This window comes from Nerophis lumbriciformis, linkage group LG20 (genome assembly GCF_033978685.3).
Source record: "Nerophis lumbriciformis linkage group LG20, RoL_Nlum_v2.1, whole genome shotgun sequence".
NCBI lineage: Eukaryota > Metazoa > Chordata > Actinopteri > Syngnathiformes > Syngnathidae > Nerophis > Nerophis lumbriciformis.
This window is the reverse complement of record NC_084567.2, coordinates 40,681,133-40,698,696: the sequence shown is the minus strand read 5'-3', so window position 1 is coordinate 40,698,696 and position 17,564 is coordinate 40,681,133. Positions and strand designations below refer to the sequence as shown.

Genomic DNA, 17,564 nt, shown 5'->3' with positions numbered 1-17,564 from the left:
ACAACACTGATCCAGGTCTCGCTGATTTGATATCATTTTGTATCAAAACACTGACCCAAGTCTTGCTAATTTGATATATTATAACAAAACACAGATCCAGGTCTCACTAATTTGATATCATTTGACATCAAAACACTGATCCAGGTCTCACTAATTTGATATAATTTGATATCAGAACACTGATCCAGGGCTCACTAATTTGATATCAGTTGTTATCAAAACACTGATGCAGGTCTCGCTAAATTGATATCAAAACACTGATCCAGGTCTTGCTAATTTGATATAATTTGATAACACAACACTGATCCAGGTCTCGCTAATTTGATATCATTTGATATCAAAACACTGATCAAGTCTCGCTAATTTGATGTATTATAACAAAACACAGATCCAGGTCTCGCTAATTTGATATCATTTGACATCAAAACACTGATCCAGGTCTCGCTAATTTGATATCAGTTGATATCAAAACACTGATGCAGCTCTCGCTAATTTGATATCAAAACACTGATCCAGGTCTTGCTAATTTAATATCATTTGATAACACAACACTGATCCAGGTATTGCTGATTTGATATCATTTGATATCAAAACACTGACCCAAGTCTCGCTAATTTGATGTATTAAAACAAAACACAGATCCAGGTCTCGCTAATTTGATATCATTTGACATCAAAACACTGATCCAGGTCTCACTAATTTGATATCAATTGATATCAGAACACTGATCCAGGGCTCACTAATTTGATATCAGTTGATATCAAAACACTGATGCAGGTCTCGCTAAATTGATATCAAAACACTGATCCATGTCTTGCTAATTTGATATGATTTGATAACACAACACTGATTCAGGTCTCGCTAATTTGATATGAATTGATATCAGAACACTGATCCAGGGCTCACTAATTTGATATCAGTTGATAACAAAACACTGATGCAGGTCTCGCTAAATTGATATCAAAACACTGATCCAGGTCTTGCTAATTTGATATAATTTGATAACACAACACTGATTCAGGTCTCGCTAATTTGATATAATTTGATAACACAACACTGATTCAGGTCTCGCTAATTTGATATTATTTGATATCAAAACACTGATCCAGGTCTCGCTAATTTGATATCAGTTGATATCAAAACACTGATGCGGCTCTCGCTAATTTGATATCAAAACACTGATCCAGGTCTTGCTAATTTGATATCATTTGATAACACAACACTGATCCAGGTCTTGCTGATTTGATATCATTTGATATCAAAACACTGACCCAAGTCTCGCTAATTTGATATATTATAAAAAAAACACAGATCCAGGTCTCGCTAATTTGATATCATTTGACATCAAAACACTGATCCAGGTCTTGCTAAATTGATATCAGAACACTGATCCAGGTCTCGCTAATTTGATATCAGTTGATATCAAAACACTGATGCAGCTCTCGCTAATTTGATATCAAAACACTGACCCATGTGTCGCTAATTTGATATCATTTGATATCAAAACACTGATCCAGGCCTAGCTAATTTGATATCATTTGATATCAAAACACTGATGCAGGGCTCGCTAATTTGATATCAAAACACTGATCCAGCTCTTGTTAATTTGATATAATTTGAGGACAAAACACTGATCCAAGTCTCGCTAATTTGATATCAAAACACTGATCCAGGTCTTGCTAATTTGATATCATTTGATAACAAAACACTGATCCAGGTCTCGCTAATTTGATATCATTTGATATCAAAACACGGATCTAGGGCTCGCTAATTTGATATCATTTGACATCAAAACACTGATCCAGGTCTCACTAATTTGATATCATTTGATATCAGAACACTGATCCAGGGCTCACTAATTTGATATCAGTTGATATCAAAACACTAATGCAGGTCTCGCTAATTTGATATCAAAACACTGATCCATGTGTCGCTAATTTGATATCATTTGATATCAAAACACTGATCCAGGCCTAGCTACTTTGATATAATTTTATATCAAAACACTGATGCAGGTCTTGTTAATTTGATATAATTTGAGAACAAAACACTGATCCAAGTCTCGCTAATTAGACATCAAAACACCAGGTCTTGCTAATTTGATATCATTTGATAACAAAACACTGATCCAGGTCTCGCTAATTTGATATCATTTGATATCAAAACACGGATCTTGGTCTCGCTAACTTGATAACAAAACACTGATCCAGGTCTCGCTAATTTGATATCATTGGATATCAAAACACCGATCCAGGTCTCACTAATTTGATAACATTTGATATCAATACACTGATCAGGTCTCGCTAATTTGCTATCAAAACACTGATCCAGGTCTTGATAATTTGATATAATTTGATAACACAACACTGATCCAGGTCTCGCTAATTTGATATCATTTGATATCAAAACACTGACCCAAATCTCGCTAATTTGATATATTATAACAAAACACTGATCCAGGTCTCGCTAATTTGATATAATTTGACATCAAAACACTGATCCAGGTCTCGCTAATTTGATATCAGTTGATATCAAAACACTGATGCAGCTCTCGCTAATTTGATATCAAAACACTGATCCATGTGTCGCTAATTTGATATCAAAACACTGATCCAGGCCCAGCTAATTTGATACAATTTTATATCAAAACACTGATGCAGGGCTCGCTAATTTGATATCAAAACACTGATCCAGCTCTTGTTAATTTGATATAATTTGAGGACAAAACACTGATCCAAGTCTCGCTAATTTGATATCAAAACACTGATCCAGGTCTTGCTAATTTGATATCATAACACTGATCCAGGTCTCGCTAATTTGATATCATTTGATATCAAAACACGGATCTAGGGCTCGCTAATTTGATATCATTTGACATCAAAACACTGATCCAGGTCTCACTAATTTGATATCATTTGATATCAGAACACTGATCCAGGGCTCACTAATTTGATATCAGTTGATATCAAAACACTGATGCAGGTCTCGCCAATTTGATATCAAAACACTGATCCATGTCTTGCTAATTTTATATAATTCGATAACACAACACTGATTCAGGTCTCGCTAATTTGATATCAGAACACTGATCCAGGGCTCACTAATTTGATATCAGTTGATATCAAAACACTGATGCAGGTCTCGCTAAATTGATATCAAAACACTGATCCAGGTCTTGCTAATTTGATATAATTTGATAACACAACACTGATTCAGGTCTCGCTAATTTGATATCAGAACACTGATCCAGGTCTCGCTAATTTGATATCAGTTGATATCAAAACACTGACGCAGGTCTCGCTAATTTGATATCAAAACACTGATCCATGTCTTGCTAATTTGATATAATTTGATAACACAACACTGATCCAGGTCTCACTAATTTGATATCAAAACACTGATACAGGTCTCACTAATTTGATATCATTTTATAACAAAACACAGATCCAGGTCTCACTAATTTGATATCATTTTATAACAAAACACTGACGCAGGTCTCGCTAATTTGATATCAAAACACTGATCCATGTGTCGCTAATTTGATTTCAAAACACTGATACAGGTCTCGCTAATTTGATATCAAAACACTGATCCAGGTCTCACTAATTTGATATCATTTGATATCAGATCACTGATCCAGGGCTCGCTAATTTGACATCAGTTGATATCAAAACACTGATGCAGGTCTCGCTAATTTGATATCAAAACACTGATCCATGTGTCGCTAATTTGATATCATTTGATATCAAAACACTGATCCAGGCCTAGCTAATTTGATATAATTTGATATCAAACACTGATGCAGGGCTTGCTGATTTGCTATCAAAACACTGATCCAGGTCTTGCTAATTTGATATAATTTGATAGCAAAACACTGATCCAGGTCTTGCTAATTTGATATCATTTGATATCAAACACGGCTCTAGGTCTCGCTAATTTTATAACAAAACACTGATCCAGGTCTCGCTAATTTGCTATCAAAACACTGATCCGGGTCTTGAGAATTTGATATAATTTGATAACAAAACACTGATCCAAGTCTCGCTAATTCGAAATCCTTTGATATCAAAACACTGATCAGGTCTCACAAATTTGATATCATTTGATTTGTAATAAAAGGTTAATAATGAAAAAGAAGGTAATGGTACAAACATACATGTTGGCAGCATGAAGGAGTAACACAAGTTCAGGGTTGTTCAAGTTCAAAGTTTAAGTAAGAATGTTCACACAACAAACATGCAAGTTTAAACATTTAGTTTGTACAAAGTCTTCTTCCACTAATGTGTGTGGATAATTAGCAGGTGTGGATAATTAACATGTGTGGAATATTTCTGCAAACTGTCACAGTTACAAACAAAAGGCTGTAGGAAAAGAAACCATTGCACTGCACAGACGACTGACAAAGAAGATAATGTGCGTGTGTGTGTGTGTGTGTGTGTGTGTGTGGGTGTGTGTATATGTTTATGCAGAGAACACACTTCAAAGGAGCATGCGAAGAAGTCAACAAATCCTTCATCACATTCACAGGCTCAGCTGAGGTGAACTTATTTAGTGGCTCGTTAAGATGAGTCGAAGGTTTGCAGCTCAGTGATCACATTAATTACTGCTTTCCATATGCAGTCATGGACAAAAACAAAATACGTTTAGGTTTACATAAGCCAATAAATCGGAAAAAGAAGGCGCCGTTTACTGAATTTCACCAATTCCTGCTGGTCCTGATAGTCCCCTAGTAGGTTTAGGACAGGGGTCAGCAACCCAAAGTGTTAAAAAAACCATATTGGACCAAAAATACAAAAAACAAATCTGTCTGGAACCGCAAAAAATTAAAAGCCTTATATAAGTTTTATAATGAAGTCAACACATGACGTAAGTGTCTATATTAGCTATATTAGCCTACTATCAAAATGACTTTAAAAGTTTTATATAAGTGTTATAATGAAGACAACACATGATGTAAGTGTCTATATTAGCCTACTATCAAAAAGACTTTAAAAGTCTTATATAAGTGTTATAATGAAGGCAACACATGATGTAAGTGTCTATATTAGCTATATTAGCCTACTATCAAAATGACTTTAAAAGTTTTATATAAGTGTTATAATGAAGACAACACATGATGTAAGTGTCTATATTAGCCTACTATCAAAAAGACTTTAAAAGTCTTATATAAGTGTTATAATGAAGGCAACACATGATGTAAGTGTCTATATTAGCTATATTAGCCTACCGTATTTTCCGCACTATAAGGCGCACCTAAAAACCACAAATTTACTCAAAAGCTGACAGTGCAGCTTATAACCCGGTGCGCTTTATATATGGATTAATATTACAATTCATTTTCATAAAGTTTAGGTCTCGCAACTACGGTAAACAGCCGCCATCTTTTTTCCCCGTAGAAGAGGAAGTGCTTCTTCTTCTACGCAAGCAACCGCCAAGGTAAGCACCCGCCCCCATAGAACAGGAAGCGCTTCTTCTTCTACTGTAAGCAACCACCCGCCTCCGTAGAAGAAGAAGAAGCGCGCGGATATTACGTTTCATTTCCTTTGTGTGTTTACATCTGTAAAGACCACAAAATGGCTCCTACTAAGCGACAGGTTTCCGGTTCATGAAAAGACGCAATCTCTCCATCCGCACACGGACTACTATTTCACAGCAACTGCCTAAAGACTTTCAAGAAAAGCTGGCTACTTTCCGTGCATATTGTAAAAACAAGATAGCTGAAAAAAAGATCCGGCCAGAGAACATTATCAACATGGACGAGGTTCCACTGACTTTTGATATTCCTGTGAACCGCACTGTGGATACAACGGGAGCACGTACGGTGAATATTCGCACCACAGGGAATGAGAAGTCATCCTTCACTGTGGTTCTAGCTTGCCATGCTAATGGCCAGAAACTTCCACCCATGGTGATATTCAAAAGGAAGACCTTGCCAAAAGAGACCTTTCCAGCCGGCGTCATCATAAAAGCTAACTCGAAGGGATGGATGGATGAAGAAAAGATGAGCGAGTGGTTAAGGTAAGTTTACGCGAAGAGGCCGGGTGGCTTTTTTCACGCAGCTCCGTCCATGTTGATATACGACTCCATGCGCGCCCACATCACGCTGGTTTTTAATATATTATTAAAGTTTGACTGACCTATCTGACTGTTTTTTTGACATTCCTTTAGCGCAGTTAGATGCGGCTTATAACACGGGGCGGCTTATAGGTGGACAAAGTTTTGAAATATGCCGTTCATTGAAGGCGCGGCTTATAACCCAGGGCGGCTTATGGTGCGGAAAATACGGTACTATCAAAATGACTTTAAAAGTCTTATATAAGTGTTATAATGAAGGCAACACATGATGTAAGTGTCTATATTAGCTATATTAGCCTACTATCAAAATGACTTTAAAAGTCTTATTTAAGTGTTATAATGAAGTCAACACATGATGTAAGTGTCTATATTAGCTATATTAGCCTACTATCAAAATGACTTTAAAAGTCTTATATAAGTGTTATAATGAAGGCAACACATGATGTAAGTGTCTATATTAGCCTACTATCAAAATGACTTTAAAAGTCTTATATAAGTGTTATAATGAAGGCAACACATGATGTAAGTGTCTATATTAGCTATATTAGCCTACTATCAAAATGACTTTAAAAGTCTTATATAAGTGTTATAATGAAGTCAACACATGACGTAAGTGTCTATATTAGCTATACACAGAGGACATAAGTAAAAGACATTAAATGAGCTCAAATATAGCTACAAGTGAGGCATGATGATGCAATATGTACATACAGCTAGCCTAAATAGCATGTTAGCATGGATTAGCTTGCAGTCATGCACTGACCAAATATGCTTGATTAGCACTCAACACAAGTCATTAATGTCAACAGAGCTCACCTTTGTGCATTCGCGCACAGCATAAAAGGTTTGGTGGACAAAATGAGACAAAGAGGGAGTGGGATGAAATATGTCTTGTTGTACTTTTAAACAAACTACGGTGAGTTCAAGGACCACCAAAATTAGTAGGACAAAACCAATTTTTCCACCAATATATATATATATATATATATATATATATATACATACATATATATGTATACATATATATTTACATTTATACATATACATTTATATATATATATATTATTTTTTTATACATTTATATATATACACACACACATATACATACATATATATATATATATATATATATATATATTTACATTTATACATATATATATATATGGGCACAACCGCGGAGTCCGCGGATTATCCGCGGATCGGGCGGATGAAATAAAAAAAAATTAGATTTTATCCGCGGGTCGGGTCGGGTCGGGTCGGGTCGGGTCGGGTCGGGTCGGGCGGTTAAAATAAAAACAAATTAGATTTTAAATAGATTCAGGCGGGTGGCAGTTAAACCAATTGGGAAATATATATACATAGTTAAATGTTGTTACCCACATACGAAAAACGAGCAGGCACCTGCAGCATATGCCACAACAGAAGAAAAAAAAAAAAGAGATGGACACATTTACCTGAGCGGAGAAGGGACGCCTCGCCGGGGTCCGGGACCGAGGCCCCTTCCCCCGAGAGGGCCCCACCGGGAGCCGTAGCTTAGGCGATCCGCGAGAAGGGCCCGACGCACGTCCAGGGTCACCACCGCGCCCACCGCACCGACACCCCGCCTCGTCCGCCTTCGCCGCGGCCGGCGTCACGCGCAGCAGGTAAGCAGCTTACCTGCCCGCCACCCCCGTGGCCGGGGGCTCGTAACAGGGGTCACTCCGCGCGCTCCGCCCGCGCAGCTTACCTGCCCGCCACCCCTGTTGCCGGGGGCTCGTAACAGGGGTCACTCCGCGCGCAGTGCGCTCACGAAAGGGGTGGGGCTCACCCTGGTTGACATAGACAGCAGCTAGGACGGTGGCCATGGAAGTCGGAACCCGCTAAGGAGTGTGTAACAACCCACCTGCCGAATCAACTAGCCCTGAAAATGGATGGCGCTGGAGCGTCGGGCCCATATACCCGGCCGTCGCCGGCAGCGAGACGCGCTTGGAGGTGCGCTCAGCGCGGCTCCCATATGATTGCGCACTGGTGTGCGTCTGGGTCGTGACAGCGTGGCACGCGAATGTCTGTACTGCATTGGATCAGTCTCCTTTCTTTAACAGGCAAAAGCTTTATAACCTCACTAATGCCTTGCATCGTCTATATTAGATATATAACAATATATATATATATATATATATATATATATATATATACATACATATATATATATGCATACATATATATATTTACATTTATACATATACATTTATATATATATATATATATATATATATATATATATATATATACATATACACACACATATACATACATATATATATATATATATTTACCTTTATACATATATATATATATTTTTTAATATATATACACACACATATATATATATTTACATTTATACATATATATTTATATATATATATGTGTATATATATGTATATATATATATATATATATATATATATATATATATAGATGTATTCTTTTTTTACATTTATATATATATATATATATACACACACACACATATATATATATTTATATATAAATACATACATATATATATTTACATTTATACATATACATTTATATACATATATATTCTTTTTTTTATACATTTATATATATACAGTATTTATATATACACACACACACACACACACACACACACACACACACACACACACACACACACACACACACACACACACATATATATATATATATATATATAAAAATAAAACAGACACACCGTCTCCCAGAAATGTGCAAATGGAGTGACTTCTATTTTGGGGAAAAAATGCTTGTAATCATACAGTAAAAAACATTTCTAACGGAGTTTAAAGTACAAATAATAATATTTATTTTGGTTCCATTTAACTTTCTTCATCATGACAAGTGAGGCCCTGCCAACTTATCACTGAGATCAACACTTGACCCGACACTCCAGTTCATTATCCAGTATAAGTCCGTACAGTACATAAAAGTTGTCTAGTATGGTACAGTTTCTCAATATTGGAGTCCGTTCAAAGATTTACTGAAATTAGCAACGTAGTTTTTTTGTAATCCTGCTAGCCAACAATCAGTCAAATAAAAGATCCGATGAACCGAACGTTTTAAGAACGTCTACTCACGTCTGTCCTGTGTTCATGTATTCCTCACAATGCGCCGAGTATTCCTCGTAACCCCCCGAGCTCCAGTACTCCTGGCGCAGGGGTTGCTTCTCAACCACGGTCCTTGAATCTGACGTCCTCGGGCACTGAGAGAGAAACACACACAACATTTTTATACACATCTATACACATCATGTAAACATACTCACACTTCCTTGCCACTGCCAGTAAGGAGTTGACCAAGTAAGTGAGTAGATAGTATATTATATAGTATGAGGGGCCGTTAGGGACATTATTCAAAATTCCCTCTTACATACACTACTGAAATGCTCTCACATAAACAACTGAAATGTTTTTCTCTGACACACACCACTGAAACACTCTCACACACTACTGAAACACTCCCACACACACTACTGAAACACTCCCACACACGCTACTGAAACACTCTCATATACACTACTGAAATGGTTTCCTCTCACACATACTACTGAGACACTCTCATACACTCTACTGAAACACTCACATACACTACTGCAACACTCTCATACACTACTTAAATGTTTTTCTCTCACACATACTACTGAGACACTCTCATACACACTACTGAAACACTCTCACGTACACTACTGAAACACTCATATACACTACTTAAATGTTTTCCTCTCACACATACTACTGAGACACTCTCACACACTACTGAAACACTCTCACATACATTACTGCAACACTCCCATGCACACTACTGAAATGTTTTCCTCTCGCACATACTACTGAAACACTCTCACACACTACTGAAACACTCTCACATACATTACTGCAACACTCCCATGCACACTACTGAAATGTTTTCCTCTCGCACACACTACTGAAACACTCTCATTAACACTACTGAAATGTTTTCCTCTTACACACACTACTGAAAAACTCTCATCCACACTACTGAAACACTCTCACCTACTACTGAAATATTTTCCTCTCAAACACACTACTGAAATGTTTTCCTCTCACATACACTACTGAAACACTCTCATACGCACTACTGAAACACTCTCATACACACTACTGAAATGTTTTCCTCTCATTCACTACTGAAACACTCTCATACACACTACTGAAATAATTTCCTCTCTCACACACTACTGAAACACTCTCACATACACCACTGAAACACTCATATACACTCCTTAAATGTTTTCCTCTCACACATACTACTGAGACACTCTCATACACACTACTGAAACACTCTCACATACACTACTGCAACACTCTCATACACACTACTGAAATGTTTTCCTCTCACACACACTACTGAAGCACTTTCATACACACTACTGAAACACTCTCATTGACACTACTGAAATGTTTTCCTCTCATGCACACTACTTAAACACTGTCACTTACACTACTGCAACACTCTCATACACTACTTAAATGTTTTTCTCTCAGACATACTACTGAGACACTCTCATACACACTACTGAAACACTCTGACATACACTACTGCAAAACTCTCATACACACTACTGAAACACTCTCACATACACTACTGAAATATTTTCCTCTCAAACACACTACTGAAATGTTTTCCTCTCACATACACTACTGGAACACTCTCATACACACTACTGAAATGTTTTCCTCTTACACACACTACTGAAACCCTCTCACACACACTACTGAAACACTCTCATACACACTACTGAAATAATTTCCTCTCTCACACACTACTGAAACACTCTCATACACTCTACTGAAATGTTTTCCTCTTAAACACACTACTGAAATGTTTTCCTCTCACACACTACTGAAACACTCTCTCACACACTACTGAAATGTTTTCCTCTCACACACACTACTGAAATACTCTCATGCACACTACTGAAATGTTTTCCTCTCATACACACTACTGAAACACTCTCTTCCATACTACTGACATTTTTTCCTCTCACTATTACTACTGAAACACTCTTAGACTCTACTGAAATGTTTTCCTCTCAAACCCACTACTGACATGTTTTTATCTCACACACACTACTGAAACACTCTCATACACACTACTGAAATGTTTTCCTCTCACACACACACTACTGAAACACTCTCATACACACTACTGAAATGTTTTCCTCTCACACACACTACTGATACACTCTCATATACACTACTGAAATAATTTCCTCTCACACACTACTGAAACACTCTCATACACACTACTGAAACATTTTCCTCTCACACACACTACTGAAACACTCTCATACACACACTACTGAAATGTTTTCCTCTCACACACACTACTGAAACACTCTCACGCACACTACTGAAACACTCATACACACTACTGAAACAATCTCTTCCATACTACTGAAATTTTTTCCTCTCACTATCACTACTGAAACACTCTCATAGTCTCTACTGAAATGTTTTTCTCTCAAACCCACTACTGACATGTTTTCATCTCACACACACTACTGAAACACTCTCATACACACTACTGAAATTGTTTTCCTCTCACACACACTACTGAAACACTCTCATACGCACTACTGAAACACTCTCATACACACTACTGAAATGTTTTCCTCTCACACACACTACTGAAACCCTCTCACACTCACTACTGAAACACTCTCATACACACTACTGAAATAATTTCCTCTCTCACACACTACTGAAACACTCTCACACACTCTACTGAAATGTTTTCCTCTTAAACACACCACTGAAATGTTTTCCTCTCACACACTACTGAAACACTCTCACACACACTACTGAAACGTTTTCCTCTCACACACACTACTGAAATACTCTCATACACACTACTGAAATGTTTTCCTCTCACATACACTACTGGAACACTCTCATACACACTACTGAAATGTTTTCCTCTTACACACACTATTGAAACCCTCTCACACACACTACTGAAACACTCTCATACACACTACTGAAATAATTTCCTCTCTCACACACTACTGAAACACTCTCATACACTCTACTGAAATGTTTTCCTCTTAAACACACTACTGAAATGTTTTCCTCTCACACACTACTGAAACACTCTCTCACACACTACTGAAATGTTTTCCTCTCACACACACTACTGAAATACTCTCATGCACACTACTGAAATGTTTTCCTCTCATACACACTACTGAAACACTCTCTTCCATACTACTGACATTTTTTCCTCTCACTATTACTACTGAAACACTCTTAGACTCTACTGAAATGTTTTCCTCTCAAACCCACTACTGACATGTTTTTATCTCACACACACTACTGAAACACTCTCATACACACTACTGAAATGTTTTCCTCTCACACACACACTACTGAAACACTCTCATACACACTACTGAAATGTTTTCCTCTCACACACACTACTGATACACTCTCATATACACTACTGAAATAATTTCCTCTCACACACTACTGAAACACTCTCATACACACTACTGAAACATTTTCCTCTCACACACACTACTGAAACACTCTCATACACACACTACTGAAATGTTTTCCTCTCACACACACTACTGAAACACTCTCACGCACACTACTGAAACACTCATACACACTACTGAAACAATCTCTTCCATACTACTGAAATTTTTTCCTCTCACTATCACTACTGAAACACTCTCATAGTCTCTACTGAAATGTTTTTCTCTCAAACCCACTACTGACATGTTTTCATCTCACACACACTACTGAAACACTCTCATAGACACTACTGAAATTGTTTTCCTCTCACACACACTACTGAAACACTCTCATACGCACTACTGAAACACTCTCATACACACTACTGAAATGTTTTCCTCTCACACACACTACTGAAACCCTCTCACACACACTACTGAAACACTCTCATACACACTACTGAAATAATTTCCTCTCTCACACACTACTGAAACACTCTCACACACTCTACTGAAATGTTTTCCTCTTAAACACACCACTGAAATGTTTTCCTCTCACACACTACTGAAACACTCTCACACACACTACTGAAACGTTTTCCTCTCACACACACTACTGAAACACTCTCACACACACTACTGAAATGTTTTTCTCTCACACACACTACTGAAACACTCTCACGCACACTACTGAAACACTCTCTTCCATACTACTGAAATTTTTTCCTCTCACTATTACTACTGAAACACTCTCATAGTCTCAACTAAAATGTTTTTCTCTCAAACCCACTACTGACATGTTTTCCTCTCACACACACTACTGAAACACTCTCATACACACTACTGAAATAATTTCCTCTCACACACACTACTGATACACTCTCATATACACTACTGAAATAATTTCCTCTCACACACTACTGAAACACTCTCACACACACTACTGAAACATTTTCCTCTCACACACACTACTGAAACACTCTCATACACACTACTGAAATGTTTTCCTCTCACACACACTACTGAAACACTCTCACGCACACTACTGAAACACTCTCTTCCATACTACTGAAATTTTTCCTCTCACTATTACTACTGAAACACTTTCATAGATTCTACTGAAATGTTTTTCTCTCAAACACATTACTGACATGTTTTCCTCTCACACACACCACTGAAACACTCTCATACACTACTGAAATGTTTTCCTCTCACGCACACTACTGAAACACTCTCATACACACTACTGAAATAATTTCCTCTCTCACACACTACTGAAACACTCTCATACACTCTACTGAAATGTTTTCCTCTTAAACACACTACTGAAATGTTTTCCTCTCACACACTACTGAAACACTCTCATACACACTACTGAAACATTTTCCTCTCACACACACTACTGAAACACTCTCATACACACTACTGAAATGTTTTCCTCTCACACACACTACTGAAACACTCTCACACACACTACTGAAACACTCATACACGCTACTGAAACACTCTCTTCCATACTACTGAAATTTTTTCCTCTCACTATTACTACTGAAACACTTTTAGATTCTACTGAAATGTTTTTCTCTCAAACTCACTACTGACATGTTTTCCTCTCACACACACCACTGAAACACTCTCATTCACTACTGAAATGTTTTCCTCTCACACACACACTACTGAAACACTCTCATACACACTACTGAAATGTTTTCCTCTCACACACACTACTGATACACTCTCATATACACTACTGAAATAATTTCCTCTCACACACTACTGAAACACTCTCATACACACTACTGAAATGTTTTCCTCTCACACACACTACTGATACACTCTCATATACACTACTGAAATAATTTCCTCTCACACACACACACATAATTATTTTTCACTCGTATGTGTAAACTGGACTTCACTTGTGTGTGTGTGTGAGAGCGTTTCACTTGTGCGTGTGAGAGAAAACAATTTCAGTTGTATGTGTGAAAGGATTTCACTTTATGCGTGAGAGCATTTCAGTAGTGTGTGTAAGAGGTAATTCTGAAGACTGTCCCTAACGACCCTTTTTTATATACTGCTACAGCCGTGTTGAAGTTTAAAGTCCACACACCTTGAGCGAGGTGCAGCTTGATGGCAGGGCTTGGCACTCCTGTACTGCATCCATCCACAGACCAGCTCGTGTACGATCATCACATACAATAAGACAACGAGCACAGTGGGATCCATTAAGCTGGGTAAGAACGGTCGTAAAAAATAGTCACAAGCGATGATGGGGGGGGAAAAAAAAAAAGAAACTACGCACAATTTTCAGTTTTCCAGACCTTCGTGTCGCCAGACACAAAGGACTCTCCACGCAACCATGACAACAGGCATGATGTCATCTACTTTACCTGCACAGATTGTCTTTCTCTCACTGAGCAGATGAGAGCTGCAGACATGGGAGAATGTTGCCTTAGAGACGAGGCAGTTGCTAGGGACAGGATGTCGTCATCGCCCTCTTCTTGGAAAGAATACTTTATGGTCAAATTAGGGAGAGGGTGTGACTCTGCCCTGGTGCCTCAAGAAAGTCACTGGAACATTGGTTATTATCTTACAAAATATTGATTATTACTATTAAATCATTTTAAAATCAATAATGCATATGTTCCTTTTTGACTGTACTTAAATGTATAATAGACTTTATTTATATTATTCACATGTGAATAATGCTGTATAATAGACTGTATTTATATCATTCACATGTGAATAATGCTGTATAATAAGACTGTATGTATATTATTCACATGTGAATAATGCTGTATAATAGACTGTATTTATATTATTCACATGTGAATAATGCTGTATAATAGACTGTATTTATATTATACACATGTGAATAATGCTGTATAATAGACTGTATTTATATTATTCACATGTGAATAATGTTGTATAATAGACTGTATTTATATTATTCACATGTGAATAATGCTACATAATAGACTGTATTTATATTATTCACATGTGAATAATGCTGTATAATGGACTGTATTTATATTATTCACATGTGAATAATGCTGTATAATAGACTATTTATATTAATCACATGCGAATAATGCTGTATAATAGACTGTATTTATATCATTCACATGTGAATAATGCCGTATAATAGACTGTATTTATATTATTCACATGTGAATAATGCTGTATAATAGACTGTATTTATATTATTCACATGTGAATAATGTTGTATAATAGACTGTATTAATATTATTCACATGTGAATAATGCTGTATAATAGACTCTATTTATATTATTCACATGTGAATAATGCTGTATAATAGACTGTATTTATATTATTCACATGTGAATAATGCTGTATAATAGACTGTATTTATATTATTCACATGTGAATAATGCTGTACAATAGACTGTATTTATATTATTCACATGTGAATAATGCTGTATAATAGACTATATTATTCACATGTGAATAATGCTGTACAATAGACTGTATTTATATTATTCACATGTGAATAATGCTGTATAATAGACTATATTATTCACATGTGAATAATGCTGTACAATAGACTGTATTTATATTATTCACATGTGAATAATGCTGTATAATAGACTGTATTTATGTTATTCACATGTGAATAATGCTGTATAATAGACTGTATTTATATTATTCACATGTGAATAATGCTGTATAATAGACTGTATTTATATTATTCACATGTGAATAATGCTGTATAATAGACTATTTATGTTATTCACATGTGAATAATGCTGTATAATAGACTGTATTTATATTATTCACATGTGAATAATGCTGTATAATAGACTGTATTTATATTATTCACATGTGAATAATGCTGTATAATAGACTGTATTTATATTATTCACATGTGAATAATGCTATATAATAGACTGTATTTATATTATTCACATGTGAATAATGCTATATAATAGACTGTATTTATATTATTCACATGTGAATAATGCTGTATAATAGACTGTATTTATATTATTCACATGTGAATAATGCTGTATAATAGACTGTATTTATGTTAGTCACATGTGAATAATGCTGTATAATAGACTATATTTATATTATTCACATGTGAATAATGCTATATAATAGACTGTATTTATATTATTCACATGTGAATAATGCTGTATAATAGACTGTATTTGTTATTCACATGTGAATAATGCTGTATAATAGACTGTATTTATATTATTCACATGTGAATAATGCTGTATAATAGACTGTATTTATATTATTCACATGTGAATAATGCTGTATAATAGACTGTATTTATATTATTCACATGTGAATAATGCTGTATAATAGACTGTATTTATATTATTCACATGTGAATAATGCTATATAATAGACTGTATTTATATTATTCACATGTGAATAATGCTATATAATAGACTGTATTTATATTATTCACATGTGAATAATGCTGTATAATAGACTGTATTTATATTATTCACATGTGAATAATGCTGTATAATAGACTGTATTTATGTTATTCACATGTGAATAATGCTGTATAATAGACTATATTTATATTATTCACATGTGAATAATGCTGTATAATAGACTGTATTTATATTATTCTCATGTGAATAATGCTATATAATAGACTGTATTTATATTATTCACATGTGAATAATGCTGTATAATAGACTGTATTTATATTATTCACATGTGAATAATGCTGTATAATAGACTGTATTTATATTATTCACATGTGAATAATGCTATATAATAGACTGTATTTATATTATTCACATGTGAATAATGCTATATAATAGACTGTATTTATATTATTCACATGTGAATAATGCTGTATAATAGACTGTATTTATATTATTCACATGTGAATAATGCTGTATAATAGACTGTATTTATGTTATTCACATGTGAATAATGCTGTATAATAGACTATATTTATATTATTCACATGTGAATAATGCT

The 17,564-nt window shown here is 35.7% G+C and overlaps 1 protein-coding gene across 2 annotated transcripts in view; it reads right to left on the bottom strand.

Annotated features, from left to right (window-relative positions):
* LOC133619684 (glutamine synthetase-like) overlaps positions 1-9,298 on the bottom strand; it is a 35,814-nt gene extending 26,516 nt beyond the window's left edge. For both annotated transcript variants that reach the window (XM_072915364.1, XM_072915366.1), the window contains exon 1: positions 9,192-9,298. The gene's annotated coding sequence lies outside the window, so the exon portion shown is untranslated. The remainder of the gene's footprint in view (positions 1-9,191) is intronic.
* Between the last annotated feature and the right edge of the window lie 8,266 nt (positions 9,299-17,564).